This window comes from Passer domesticus, chromosome 6, assembly GCF_036417665.1.
Source record: "Passer domesticus isolate bPasDom1 chromosome 6, bPasDom1.hap1, whole genome shotgun sequence".
NCBI classification, from domain to species: Eukaryota; Metazoa; Chordata; class Aves; order Passeriformes; family Passeridae; genus Passer; species Passer domesticus.
This window is the reverse complement of record NC_087479.1, coordinates 42137471-42153711: the sequence shown is the minus strand read 5'-3', so window position 1 is coordinate 42153711 and position 16241 is coordinate 42137471. Positions and strand designations below refer to the sequence as shown.

Sequence of the window (16241 nt, the reverse complement as noted above, 5' to 3'; positions counted from 1 at the left end):
TAGAGCGTAGCTTAAAGCAGAAGTAAATACCAACTGGTACATGGACATTTAGAGTTGATATCCAGCTGTTCCACTCTCAATTATTCTAAGTTACATCAGAGTAGACAAGAAAGTAGATTTCTGCATTTAGGAAGAGTTTTTACTTCTTGTTCCTAAAGTCCTGGGAACTCTCTAGATGGACCAATAACAAAGCTTTCCAAGTTTACTGAAAAATATTCTAACTATATAGGAAGTTCAATCATCTAGTCTCATAGACTGCCTTGATTCAAGCAGCACCATAAGGATGGCCCAAATTGTTACAGGTGTCAACAATTATGTCTTTTTAATTATAACATTTAGTGTAAAATATTCTATTTTTATAAATTCTAATTAATATTCTATTCTAATGACTAATAATGCCTCAGAGAGAAGGATCCTCCCAGATTTCCAGGGTCAGTGGCTGTTCGACATGAACAGAGCAATTATTTGTCAGACACTGCTACATTAATTTTGCAGATAACATAAAACTATTTTGGTTTTCATTGCAAAGTAACTTTCTGGATGCATCTTTGCTATGGATAAGTGACATGAATAATGCCCTGATTTCCTTCATCAAAATATTTCATTTTGTACTCAACACGGCAGCCTGGAAAAATACATCCTTCTTCATTTTCTAGAGCAGAAAATTTCAGCAAAAGAAGGCCAGCCATATTTTCAAATTTTCAAGAGTTCACATTTGAAAAACTTCACCTCTAGTATTTGATAAATACTGCTGATTATTCTCAGTTCAGCAGTACCAAATTTAATTAAAAATATATCCAGAAAAATTATTCCTGGAACACTTCCAATATCTTTAACAAAATTCCAGGGAACTAAAAGCTACTTGCAGAAAAAGACCTATATGTTATTCTATTATTTTCTTAGAAGTCACCTGCATCAAACAGGACAGGACTCACTTTTCCCCTCAGAATCACAGCACCACGAATACTTTTTTCCTAAGCAAGTTACATTAGAGACTGCAGGCCACCAATTATGGTTTCACAGATGAGGGTATAATATATGCACTGCTGTAGAGACAACACTATAAAAAAAGATCCCTCTACTATTAAGGCAGTGTGAGGAAACACTCCGTCTATCCCAGCCAGAAGACAGCATTCTTTATTGTCTATATGAAATAGATTAGCATGTTTCTCTTACCTCTCAAGGAAAAGATGCCAATGTCATAGGCAACAGCAAATTTAGAGCACTGGCCAGCATTTTTTGCAGTGAGACAAAGACTGTGATGCTCATAGAGAAAAAGGTTATGGTTCAACTCCTAGAAGCAATCCCTCTGGAGACCTCTTATGGGGTTTACTGAATGTCAGAAGGTTTTGCTGTTCCTGTCTGCTAGACTTGTGCTGCAAATAGACAGCAGGATATCAGCATACAGTTTGCCTCTTTCTATCAGCTTCTAAATTCTATTAAAAGTGCCTATGGCACTCCCCTGCTAGGAAACATTTAGCACTGTCACAGACACTCATTCCGAGAAGTCATTTCAAGGCACCAGAGTGCTTTTAAAAACCTCTGCAGTGTATGCATGAGCACCAGAGCCTGCAAGTACCTGCATATACACACCATCAGAAAAAACTGCTAATGACCTCCATACACTAACCTAGACGTGACAACAGAAGTGAAACCATGCCCTCAGTTATTTTGGTTACAGTTCTGTTATTTTGAGAGAGCATTTCTGGCCATGTTCATATTTTATGCAAGACCCTTTCCCTCCTAATATGTTTTTGGTTTTTTTTTTTTCATCTATACACTATGGTGCCTCACAAGAGGAGGAAGCACTCATATGTTCTACTCTGGCAATAACATCTCCAATGAACATACAACTGCAACCTATCTGACATGCTATTTCAATTTCAAAGACTAACCTTGTCACTTTATCTACTGATATATAAGCAAATCCCTGGTCATACCAAAGCAAACAAAATCAATGGATTTTTTTGACACAGTACATATCTCCAATCACTGGAGCATATCAGTGTCATTCTGCTTGTCACCATATCTCCATTATTTACCCAGAAGAAAAACAACATTTTAGTCATCTACAGATTTCCCCAAACAAGTGAATTGCAAGTTTTCTAAATCAGGGCAAAGCAATAAGACTAAAGTTTTGAAATTTATGTGAAGCTCCAAACTTATACTGAGAAAATAAATATATATGTATGTATATATGTATATGTATGCATATATGTATTTAAAACACAAATAAGATTTCAGTAAGATACAATGAATATTATTTTCATTAGCCCATATAATTTTTAATATGAAAATAATTACTTCAATTTCTTTCTTAAATTGAATACAAAAAATTATCTTTCCAGTAGGTCCAGTAAGCAGTTATTTGTCAGAGACCCATGTTGAGATGATAGTAGTAAAACTGCAATTCAGATGTATATGTGGAAGCTTTACAATATTTCTGCATATTCTACCTTTATTTCCACTCAAAATCTTCATAAGGACTAAAGAATCTTCATATTTTTCACAGTGAAGTTTAGTTGGCAACAGAAGGTACAATTTAGTCTTTAATTAAAGGCAAAGAAATAACAAAAAACTATCAGGAACATTTCATCCCTCAAAACTTAATCAAGAAGTAAAGCTAGTGTGGGACTGAACAGTAGATGTGAAATATAAGCATTCATTTAGGTAACCCATTTGAAGGTGTTTTCCTGGTTACATTCACAACCGCAAGTCAGGTTGGAAGTTAAATTACTACCTGCTGGTGACTGTTTAGTGATTTGCGTCAAAATAGGTGATCTCAACTTCCTAATTTCCAAATTGTTTTGAGAGGCGTCTTCTATTTAGACAATTCTGGAAAGAAGTCAGTGACAGGGATTCCTTCTGACTCAGTTATTTCAGTAGAGAAGGAAGTTTTCTTTAGTTTGTAGTTTTCCACTCCGGTAGGTTTTCAAATATCTCCTATGATTCAAATAAAGAAAGAGGACATAGAGAAGAACAATCATGCAAAATGCGAAATGGTTGAAAATACTGAGATTGTTGAAAAGGAAAATAGTGGTACATAAACCCCTTTTTCTTTTCATTTTTTTCTTTCTAGAGGAATGCTTTTATGACTGGAGCAGAATTTAATAAAGTTATAATAGAAAACCCTGACCATTTTCAAATAGTATACTGAGAATCTTGCAGAATTCACCTGATAATCTGACAATATCCTCCAACAATTTTTCTGTAATGGCTAGCTGCATAATTCATATTTAAATGTATGAATGAGAGTATTAAGAAGATAAACGCAGTTTCAGACTATGAGAGCTTTCTAGTCAATAGATTAATTTTATTTAGAAGACAAATTTGTTCCCAGGTGAAAATTTTTATATCTAGCAGTAGTTTTAAGTGAATTAAAAAAAAAAAAAAAAAAAAAAAAGAAGTGAATTAGGGAAAAAAAAAAAAACAACCAAAAACCCAAACCAAACCAAACCCTGGTAACAAATAAGTTTATTAGGTAGAAACAAATTTTAAAACACCTTCCTGCTTTTGGCAGTGTTACTAATTAGTCTATCCTTCTTACACAATCTTAAAAGCAGGATGTTCAAGTAAATGAAAGCTACTGTATTTATAAATTTAAGAGGAATCCCAGCAGTCCTCCATCCTTTCATGTGTAATCACTGCTTGTGGAAGCAACTACTGAAGGCTGTGGCTATGCTGAAGGCACCTGGCTGTGTTCCTAACTGCACTCCCATGAAATGAGGCAGAGATGAGAATTACTGAAAGTGAAACTCTACTATGTTCTTCCCGAATATTATTCTGGCTTCTCTCATAAATCAAAGCTAAAAAGCTTCTCTGATTTTTCAGTGGTTGCCAATAGAAACTATTAGCCACTCATATTAGGTGGGAGGCCAACATGTAATAGGATGTAACCAAGAACACTATTTTCCTAGAAATAATCTGACATGTGGAAGAGAAAAAATAATTTCTTCCTTCTCCAAACACTCTTTATAATATAACCGCATCAAAAAAGGATAGGGGCAAACTTTTACACCCAGGGCCCGGGAGATCCGATATTCATGTCCCACTCCAATTAAGCAGGAGGCTCACAATAGAACTCCAGTGGGGTTTGCAGTGACAGTACAAACACCCGTTCACATGCCCGGGGAATGTGGGCCTAAAGAAAAGCGGAATCAGGTAATTCATTTAAATCAATCCCTTTGTGCTCCCCACTCAGCTCCTGAACACTGCCAGCCACAGAGCTCAGAGACAGTCTGCTGTTCAGGCTTCCACAACTGCCTGACCTTTCCTCTAAGCATATTAGCCTACAGCAGTCCAGCCTCAGCAGTCCTTCGGGGCCATGGACTTTGCTGAGTTTTATCCAACAATCAGTGTTCTGAGCCCCAGGCAAATCCTTCAGTGCTGCTCTTCTTATCACAAAGTAATTACCTGGCCTTTCTTATGGCTGGTTTGAATTCAAGGCTTGAACTCACTGAAAAGGTCAAAAAATAAAATCAGAACTTCTTTTCAGTCTTTTCAGTCAATTTTCCTGACTTTATACCAGATGGAGTCAGCAACTCGAGAAGTCTGACAGGCAACTTGACTGAGTCTATCAGATGGTCAACTGATCACTTTCATGTTTGCCAAAATGTTTAGGGATAAAAAACAGAAGCATATTCTATTGACATTAAAATACATAGACTAGAGACAGATTTCAGGAATGACACAGTAAACCACTCTGGAGTGGGAGGATTTTTTTGCATAAGAATTACAGACTTTCTCTCTAAGCAGAGTGACTGTTGTCTACGAGCGTTAAACAGTTTCATGTAGAGTTTTAGTCAGGGCAAGTACTTTGTGAAACAGAAAAGAAGACATTTCTCTGAGGAGCTGATTTATTTGCTTTCCAAAAGGCAGTATTTGATTAATTAGCTAGAGAAGCATGGAATAAATCCTGGAATATCTGTATGCTATGCTTTGTCTTGTTCCAAGCACACTTTTGTTAATAGCAAGCTGGACAAACAGTGAAATCTGTGACATTTGCAGATCACAACTGGATTAATTTCAAATAGTTTCATATTCCTGAACCACCTGAATTTATTCATTTGAGATATCCAATATTCATCTGTCATACCCAATACAGATTGAATAGGATCCTTCAGCAACCTGTCATTGAGGGCTATCCTGCTCTCACCTTTCTTCTCACTAGACCAGAAGCTTAGAAAGAAGATATATGAAGCTATATACTGCCAATAATATTTTTGTTAAATATATTGCAACTCTAGCATTTTCAGATAATACAACATAAAGCTACATGGTAAAGATAGCAAATATTACATTGGACGCATTGATATTTATCCCATTTTACATTAAATTGATTTAAATTTAAAAATCAATGTCAATCCTCCCTGCCCATCTGTTACATATATCTCAAATTCTACGACATAAAAGAAGATAGAAATTTCATCTTTTGTTCTCAGAAAAAAGCCCCCTCTTCATATTACTTGTAAAGGACTTTTTCTGAAAATATTATTTTGGTTAATGTTATAGTAATTCCTATTACTGGATGAAGATAATGTGCAAATTATTAAATAAATACTGTGCATTTTATCTCCACCGATAATGTTTTCACATTAACTATTAGTTTAAAATATTACTTATAAATTATTTTAATTTCCATTTTTCATAATGGGCTCTATGTTATCACAATACTCTGATTAAGATTTAAAATTGTGTAACAATGCCTGTTACATTTATGACTGAGGAAAGCAGACTTACTTCTGAAAGCAAAAGCCCTCAAGAACAAAACATATAAATATATGTTGTTTATAAAAGTTGTTTTTTTAATTCCTTCCTGATTGCATGTAGCCCATAGGCTGCAATTCACACACAGACTGTATATATGTACATATATATATTCACCCTATATTGTGATGCATATAGAGTTGCCAGCAAAATACATGTCTTCCATTTATGCAAAAAATAGCAGACAAGACTACTTATTTTAGCACACTTGTATTAAAGTTTACCACCCTTCGATTTATCCACTTAAGGATTTTTTTTAAATAAGATAATTCAATATAATATTTTTATACATCAAGCCATAGTTCTCTTCCCCCTTGTCTGTATTATGCAGCTTTTTGGACTGATTTATATAGATTTAATACTGTATCTGTGCTATATAAGTAAATAATTTTAATTTGGCCATGTGCCCCATGTAATGCATCTCCAAGGCCATACTCAGGCTTGTACTCAGAGGCACCAGGGAAGATATCTAACAAAAGTTTATGAGGGCAGCAGATGTTCATTCATGCTGTTTGATGTAGGTGAGATCTGGAACTTTACCACTAAGAAATCCAAGAATAGGAGTCACAAGAGCAACATGCAAGCTTCCTGCAAACACACTACTAATCAGATCAGTATTAAAACTGGAAGGAATTTATCTGCAGGCAATTCCAGGAGCTTCTTTAGTAGTTTACTCCCCTTTGCTATATTCCCTTCGTAACATACTCATAAACAGAACTCACCATTAGTTATTTTAGCATGTGTAAAGCTTTTGAGGCTTGGAGGTCTCAATATAATCAGAGCCTTCTTATGATGAAGTATCTTCAACTAGAACAAAGGAATTTACTCAACTGTTTATGTCGGACAGCCTTAAAATTTACTGAGTGGAATGCTTGTTTCACTCATATAAATTGTTTAAAAAATAAAAACACAGAAATCTTTACCACATATTCAATAAGAGATACCAGAAAATTTTGTGTCTGTTTTTTAACAGTGAAATGGCATAAAAATATTCAAGAGTCTAAATTATTTAGAAGCATAAACTTTGTTTTCTGTAGTGTAAATGGCACTCACAGACCTAAAGCTAATTAGTTTTCAATGGGTTTCTGGTTTATACTTATTTAATTAATTCGTGATTATGAGAATTAGGCTGCTAAGCCACTTAACAACCATTAACAAGTTTCTATTAATGAAAAATTAAATTCACAAGTACTAAATGAACACTTACATGACAGATACACTGAGGGATGAAAAATTATTAGAAAGGATTGATTGTCTGATGATACACATCCATTCTGGTCTCTGAATCACCATTTTCATACAAAATATTCCCAACCACTAACCTTTCTAGGAATAAATATGAGTTTATTGTATCAACAAAATTTAAGACTATCTACTACTGACCTTATTGTTATGTCTTTTTCTTTGGAGTGGAGAAAGAAGATACAGGTAAGGCAGTTTCAGTGAAGGAAATTAGAGATTTAACATCTACTAAAATCCATATAGATCAAAATGTAGATATAAATATTCAGAGAAAGAACCCCTATCAGTCAGTAAAGTATTTTACTAACTAGATTTTTACCACATACATAAAAAGTCTCATTGATTTCCATTACACAAGTGACTCAACCACAGAGGAAAGACAATGGAAAAAGTACTTTCATGCACTTTGCTCGGCTTTAGATTAAGTTTTTAGTGACCAAGAGATAAAAGAAAGAATAGAATGCATCATGTTAAAAAATCAGGCTCCTGCAACAATTATCCATTGTGAAAAATATATTCACACGATATTGGCAAAACTTCCTTTTCCATAGGTCATTTCAAATTATACGTACATTTTAAAAGGTTACATTAAATAGAAAATACAGACCAGACAGCAAAATTTCCCAACTTATTTTTCTAAGACTGAGCTTCCTCCACAATCCATAACATTCAGTCAGAATAGCATTCTATGCAAGAGTAAATGAAAGGAACAGAAGAAGCAAATTACTTATTGCACTCCTAGAGGTGACAGTAATAATTACAGAAGTTAAAATTCCTGTCCTTTTACATATTCCCCTTCTATGCATTTACAGCTCATTTTCAAGATAAAATGGTTTCTAGCAAAATATTTCCAGTATTGTCAAGTTTTCATTTTTGTTGTGTTGACTTACTGTGGCCAAGGTAGCAGTAAAACAAAGTGAACAACCAACCTCCAGATAGATATCAGCAAAATCAATCTCTTTTCCATGGAGTCATGTCTTTATGTCTTAGAAATTTTCCACCTTAATTGAGCTGTTATGCTTAGTGTTTTGTACAGCATGATTGAATGGGCGAATCACTGCAGACCAGAAATGTTCTTTCCCATATCCAAATCCTAATTAGCCACTTTGAAATGCATTTTTTTAAATGACTGAAAAGAATATGGAATTATTTAAAATATAACCTTCCTAGAAGATTGTTTTATCTGTTGCAGCTGTCTACCTGCTCTTCTTAACTTTATTTATCAATGCATTTTCTGAAAACTGTTGTGTGACAGAACAGGGGTACAAACACTGTTAACCAGTCATGCCTCTCCATTTTTCTTGATGAATTTTGTTCTCATTCCCTTCCCTGACTTTACTAGAATCCAAATGGATGGAAACAGCCTTCATGTCGTATTTAGGGTATGCCGGCTAGATATCGCCACACAGACAGTGAGAAATTAACTAATCAAGAAAAAAATAATCACTTTTTAAATTTACACATTCAAGCCTTAGCCTTTCAGTCTTCTACATAAATCCCCATAGCTTGTTGGTAAAATCTCCAAACCAACCGATTTGAAATTTCAACTGAGAAATGCTATAATGGAACAGAATTACCTTTTGGCTAAACCACTACTGAACTTCTCCAAAACTACAGCATCAAAATAGTATCTTCCAGGAGAAGCCATGTGTCTGTGCTCTGGCATTTAGTGACTAAGAGCATAAGTCAAATGAATAGATGGATTAGATAAAACTATGTTAAGGATAAATTAAGTATTGATAAACTTGATAAAGCATGATATTACTCTGGTGTGCCACAACACAGAATGACATATGGCAGAACCAAATGTCAATTTAAAATACTGTGATATGCTACAGACTTGAATCAACATGGTGATATGACAAGAATCCTAAAATACAAAATAAAAGAATTGTAAGAGTTGTCTCTAGTAGTGAAAACTTCAAGCTTTCAGTTCTAGTTTAGCCAAATATAAGGCTACAGAAAAAAACCCAACCCATGACACATCAAAACCAGACCTAAAAGCCATTAAATGTGATTATTATATTTTCAGTTAATTCTTGTCTCAAGAAAAAGACTTCTATATTTAAATATTTGAACTCTTGCTAGGAATGGGAATTAGGACAAACTTCAAAGGCAGACTAGTAACCAACATTAAAATTGTTAATTTCATAGTTACAAACATTGATACTGATTCACTCAGGAAGACCAGTCCTGAAGGAATCTCATGTATGAATGTACATATAAACAGTAAGACAATTTTTCTGCTTAAGAAACTGTACAAGAATAAGAACACATTACCGAGATTTTTAAAATCCTGTATCCATAATACTACCTTGGTCCATTTACAAATCGTATTCCTAACCCACTTTTGTGTTTGTATGTTGGCAATTACAACAGTCCTTTAGTCCTTTAAAGAGATTCATTCTACAAACAAACCATTATCCTTTCTTAAAATTTTTTTATCTGAAAAGATATATTTAAGTGAAATTAGCTTCATACTTTTTCAACTATGGGCACAATCTCTCTGCTTCTAGCAGAAGAATAAGACTCATCAGAAACACAATAGAAGCAGATATGGCGTGTGGTTAACAGAGTAACATAACCTTTTTATACATCATATGCTGCAGTTGTCATACACGTTTTCACTCCCATGAGAACACAGCACACCTTCTATGAAAATGTACAATCTTCACAAATTGTCAGGATTTGACAAGGCACTCATATAGGAAAGCATCAGAAAAAGAAAATAAAACTTATTTGTTCCATGTAAGCACTTGGAATTCGGATCTCAGTTGAAACACTTTGAGAAATGAACTCATCTGTTCTACAAGAGACAGCATCAACTTCCATTTCACACAGAGCTAAGAGGTAGTAGTTGAAAATGTATTTTTCAAAGAAATAACAATAAAAAAGAAAATAATTAATAAGCTTGACTTCTACAGAAAAAAACACAAACAACAAACCAAAAAAATGTTGTGGCTAGTAAGTAATGCTATCTAAACTGGCTGCCCTGGAGACTGATAATTTTCTTTTCTTTAGCCAGAATGCAAACAGAATGTCTCACAAGATTTCCAATGAACTAAAACATGTAAGAACCATTTAAAAAGATGACAGGACATTAATTAATTTAAAAGCTCCTGAAAAGCCTGTTAGGAAGAACACTATATGAACAGAATTTTTATTTGAGCTGTGACAGATATATAACAGATCTTTCACATTAGGTCCCTTATTTTACGCAGTTCTCCCAATAGCCACTTACAACCACTTGTAAGCATTTCACTGCATAACACCAGAGACTGCTCCAGGCTCTGGAATGGGACTCAAAAAAACAACCAACCAACAAGGTCCTTACTACCCTACCCTGACAGTGGGTAAATATTCCTTGCTAACCTCACTCACTGACTAATGATTGCTATGGTCTGATAGCAGACTTTAACACAAATCACTTTCTCCATATATTTTATGCTAGCCCTTTTTTTAAATTCAAAAAAAGGAAAAGACACTTGTTACTATGTTCCTCTTACCTAAGATACCAGGTTAAAAAGCATGTCTGTAAGGATATAATATTTATAATTTATATTTACAACCAAATAAATACTATGTAGGCACTTGAACAGACAACAATCACATCTTCCTAAGGACATCAGCAGTTCAAACTTTCATCAACTTAAAATGTCATTAGAAGACAGGAAGAAAATAACAACTACAATGAGAAAAAGGCCCAAACATGTTTTTAAAAAAGAAAATCCTGTTCTTTGAGATTTCATATGACCTACCTGTCAGGCAACAGATCTTTTGAAGTCTCGGTGATGGTTTTAAGTACAAGCTAGATAAATATATGTGAGGAATTAGTTACTATCTTCATCTTATTTTTGAAGATTGAAGTAGCCTACTGAACCTGTTCAGGTCTCTTTCAACACAGCCCAACTTATCCTGAATGACTGATATATTACTCAGAGTAAGCTTCCTTGCTGTATAACACAGCAAAAGCCTATTTAATAACAGTTATCTTTTGAAATACTGAATTAGGAAAAACTGTGAAGTAGCTAAGGGAAGACGTTATCCTAAATCAGCAGAAATAAAGATCCTGGATGATTATAATTGAGTTACATAATTTAGGCAGGATTAATATTCCACACAGAGAGTTTTGGCTACTAAATATGAAAAGCAACTATATTGGCCACTTTCTAGCATACTACTTCTAGCCATACACAGTGATGCCACAGGAGAAAATAAAAGTTTCACATAATATTTAACTAACAAGTAATATGGAACCTATTTCTACACCCTTGATATCAATTTACATTATTGACATGAAAGCTAAATGAATAAGATTCAAGGCAAAATAAGTAAATTGCTAGTTCATCTTTTCTATGGGAGTCACTTGATGCTTGTGTTACAGTTGTCACATGTTAATGTAAAAATTAAATTAATATTTGTACAAAAACGAAATAGCAAATCCTCAAAGGGATTGCCAACACCTTCAATACTATAACAAAAATAATTGACGTAGACAAAAAGCAGCATGAGAGACATTATTATTTCTAGCTGAACAACTATCTGAGTTAGAGACAAGCAACTGTAGATGACCTACCAGCTATGTACTTCTCATTTTAAATGGCAGTACAAAAGAACGGATGGATTCAAAATAGATATTGGACAACTAGAATATAGAAAAACATGGAGATCTGCTACCAGCCATCTGGAATAAGTTTTTTCTTACTTGCCTGAATAGCATGTTTTAAGAATTCAAGCTGAAAGCACATTGAAGTAACCCAAAAATCATTTAACAACTTGACATATAGATAGAGAAAGAGCCGTAGCAGGAGCGATGTGTGTGGTTCCCGGGAGGATAATCCACCTGAGTTATAACATTTCCAAATGTGCTGCATAATGTAAGTATTAATAGGACACAGGTGCCTTTGCTGTTGCATAGAAACAGGTGCACTGAGGCGAATCAAGTTATTTTTAATAAAGTAATTTCCATTTTAGACAACATAAGGTGGAGATTCTAGAAACAGCTTCCAAATTTTGCAGTGCCTGTTGCTGCCCACTAACACATGAGTCTCCATGCTTTGCAAAAACACATTATCATGTTGGATTAAACATCAGAACTGCAGATAGAATAAAACCTTGGTGCCAACAATTAATCTGGGAAACACTACTATTCAAGCATATCTACCAAGATAAAGATCTATAACAGCAAGGAAAGAAAGTTTAACTGACAGACAAATTAACCAAATTAAGTTTGTGTCATAAACAGGAGAAGAAAAAAGAAAGGTAATTAGATATGCTATAATACTATCCTTTGCTTGCACTAAAATCTAAATAATTTTGTAAAAACAACATGCTGCCTTTATTGCAGACTGCTGTAATAATATTGCAATACAGTCTCAGGCTCTGATTTTTAAACAATAGTAGAGCAGGATTAGCTATACTTGGATAAAAACATCGCAAACAACATGGGATATTTTTGAATGCAGTATCAGCAACATATTAGCCAGGTTGGAATCCGTTTTTCAGAGAAACAATCTAAGCCAGCATCTAAGCTTGGCATGTAAAACCTCTAATGAACACAACCCTTTCATCTCAGGTCCATCACTAACCACAAAAAATTATTGAAATGACATGCTTTTGGAGAAAATCTGGCTATCATTGGCTCTAGAGTCTTCAGAACTAATCATAGTCTGAGGAAATTACCTACATTTTAAGTAGGTTGTTTTCTGTTTCTTCACTTCAACTGTTCAGAAACTGTGCAGTGTTAACAAACAGCTGTAGTATTCCAGCACAGAAATAGTTCATTTAACCGCTAAGCACATGATAAATAGCTTCAATTATTTGTGGTCCAAAGGAGCAGTGTTTTATGCTGATTAAAGTTTTGGTACGTTAAAGTCAGAAGTATTTACCCTAATAGCATTTTGGCTGCAGAATATAACTAACTTTTTGTACTAGATTTGATCAGTAAAATCCAATTCCTGGGATATGCCTCCCTATTTCTGCAGGATCCAACAGCAACCCCACTGCATCTCCAGTACATCTCTAAGTGTATGCAAAGCTTTTTATGAGACTCTGAAGGTAAAAGAATCCATAAAAGAAATCATAATCACAGTCTATAAAACAGTATAGCACAAAAATAAAGAAGAAATGGAGATGAAAGTGAGGATATAGATGGGTAATTTTTTTTTTTTTTTTACATCTGTTATTACAAACCAAGACTTGCATTAACCCTGACCACAGAGGAAAAATAACAATGCTGAAAATCATGCATACCTTCCAGTATACATAAACCATGAGTACCTTCCAGTGAAATATCAGATGCCATCCACATCATGCAGTTAAACACAGCTTTCAGAACCGGTGTTAGGAAATAGAAGACTTAGGGGATGGCAAATTTCAGGGTAATTTCTCATTCTCTTATTGAAAAAAAGTAAAAATTATATTTGTGAAAAAGAGAAATCAGCTAAGAGGTATTTTTCTTAGTTAATAATTACTAAAAGAATTTGAAAAGGTAACTTCAAGAGACCAACAATGACCTAATCCTCAAGCAGGGAACCCTTGATAATTATGAGTCATATATGCCATATATTAACAGCTTGTTATGATTTCTGGAAAGTTTATGCACAAGTTTCTTACTTCAGATAATGCATCTTTCTTACAATTAAGGGACAATTTTATATTAAAATGACTGAGAGACTCATTTATGTTTCTATATCTGCTATTGACTTCCTGTGTGATTTTGAATCTAATTTCATTGTACGCTTCCCCATCTGTTTAGAGAATTCTATGATACTACAATAATGAAGATCATGTAAGATACTAGACATATGTATTCCAGCCCTCCTTAGCAACAGAAAACTCATGGCTTTTTGTGTCCTTGGGAAGATAACAACGGGTGTGCATTTTTTAACATCCGAAGTAGAAATATTTTTTTCAGGGACAGTTTACCTTGATTAACTGCATATCTGCAGAATAAAAATAAATGCCAGGGCCATTAGGTGAGAGCTTGTAGCTTTTTTTTCTAAGTTCAAAGCTCATATCCCAAAATAGTTAGAGTATTATATATTAAAAAAAGTAATTAAATATGTGCATGTGTAGAGTCTACACAAGTAATGTTCACATGCAGAAAAGGTTTTTGTAAGAAGAACATTCTCAAATTATATCCATCACACATTTGTGTACCATACCTAGCAATGTATGTCCTGGTGGGATTAAGCTCTTGAGACCACAAAAGTTAATCTGTTCATATTCTTGAAAAAAGACAATTAATGTTAAAACACTTTAACCAAGATCAATCTAACTTCTAAATTCTGTCAGTTTTTATATTCTTTATGGCTAGTGCTTTGCTTAATTCTATTCTGCACTCATCAGCAAGACCTCTAAAACTGCTTCTCCAGAATTCCTTAAGATAATTTTTTCATTTCCTGTAAGCACAGTCAATACAAAGAAAAGTATTTATACATTATCTTAGGAAGGCATGCAGAATAAAATTAATAGTATCAACAAACATAATTGACTGAATGTTGAAAAGTGCAAACTGAGTCAAAAGAAAATCTAAACAGTCCCAGAGTTAACTACTTTTCATTCTACTTCAGGAATTTACAATGGCCAGCTTTATTACTTAGCTTTCTCAAAAACTGAATAATAAAAGCAGGACAATAAAAGGATCCAATTATTTGTATAAAATATTGTTCTTCCAACAAAAGAAGCAAGACCACTGTTTTGTATACTTTTCCATTTGCTTAAGCCAGTCTGAACTGAATGCAACCTTTCAGCATGTTGAACGGATGTTACCTTAAAGCACTAAGAGCGCCTAAATCCTCAGAGATCCTGGGGTCAGAAAAAGCAAGTTTAAAGAAGGGCAAAGGCCATTTTCTTGGTCATCATCATTCTCAGATGCAAGCCTGTTGCTCAGTAAGACAGCATGCATGGAAACTACACTCAGCAGTGTCAGCTCTTTGAGAGATGGTTCCCTCCCTTAAAGAAGGAAAGGCTTTTTGAGAAAGACTTGCCTCCTCATTTCTTCTAAGACAGGAACAGATGAAGGTACCTCTTGAAACACAAGGGAGGACTTGAACCCTGGTCTTTGAAATAATTTTATCCACTGCATAGGAGACTCTAAGCATTTTTTTGGCACAGTGAGCAGGATGAACTAGATTTATACTTTTCTTTAGCTCAGGCCAAGAAATTTCAGGAGAAAGAAATTATATCTGTATACTCACTTGACAGTTAATGCAATGTAATATCACTATTAATGTTAGGCAAATATTAGTGCCTTAAGAATTTTAAGTGTTCACCCCTCAGTTGGTTTGTTTGGGGTTTTTTTAACTCAGTTCATTTCTCTTTTTGTTTATTTTATTTTGGATTTTTTTCCCCTCTGAACATAATCTAGTAAATAGGCTCACTAGAACGGATCTTTGTCAAAAATTACTGGCAGACTGTAAATACCTGCAGCAGAGTATTGTCAATTCATCCTATGTATTTATTCAGAGAAGCTGAAGTCAGAGACTTATAGAATAATTTCTTTCATATTCAAAAACTCACAAATTCGCTGCTTATTGAACTACAGGAGAATTATTACTGTGATTTAAACACCAAATATTTGCAAATAACCAGTAGATTGAAGAAGATACCAGTCTTCAAACAGGTGAAAATGTGTTGAAAATAAAGCATTTCTTACTCAGTGTAATCACATTTTATCCATCTTATAAGAGTGTGGAGAAAATAACAGAAGCAAAACATAAATAAGGCCTGTATTAAGAGGTTTATTTTTGCAGCTTGTGGAAAAAAACCATCAGTGTTTATCTCTGCAGGTGAGTCTGGGTCTTCTAATCATGAATTAATTTGGAGGAGAATCTGAGTTACACAGTAAAATATAGCCTGACTAGTTCTTAAGTTCCATAAATTTAAATTTCAATCCTTTTTTCCAAAACTTTGGTAAAAAATTAAGATGAAACTTCATCTGGTTTTATACAGTACTAGAAGAAATAATATTTTTAACTATATGAATTAACTTTTTCTACTTTTTACTTTCCCATGTGGGTATCATACCCTGTCACTAACTACCTTTCAAAGAGACCAAAAATACACAGATGGAATTTTTTTTCTAAGAGTTGTGAGTCAAGATGTGAGCATGATTTTCAAAGACAATACCACAAATATTCTCATTAATACTTGAGACTAGAATGGGCAGAGACTAAAAACATTTTAAAAGTCATATGTACACGCAACTACCTGGAATTCACAACCAGTTC

The 16241-nt window shown here is 34.1% G+C and overlaps 1 protein-coding gene across 13 annotated transcripts in view; it reads right to left on the bottom strand.

Annotated features, from left to right (window-relative positions):
• The window catches only part of LRRC4C (leucine rich repeat containing 4C), a 490575-nt gene that overhangs the window by 111364 nt on the left and 362970 nt on the right, over positions 1-16241 (bottom strand). For 3 of the 13 annotated variants that reach the window (XM_064424965.1, XM_064424958.1, XM_064424964.1), the window contains exons 3-4: positions 2741-2943; positions 1177-1376 (exon numbers count right to left, since the gene is read on the bottom strand). The exons of 9 other annotated variants lie outside the window; for them this stretch is intronic. The gene's annotated coding sequence lies outside the window, so the exon portion shown is untranslated. Of the gene's footprint in view, positions 1-1176; positions 1377-2740; positions 2944-16241 lie in introns of those variants that run through there. One more of the 13 variants, XM_064424959.1, reaches the window with a different exon arrangement.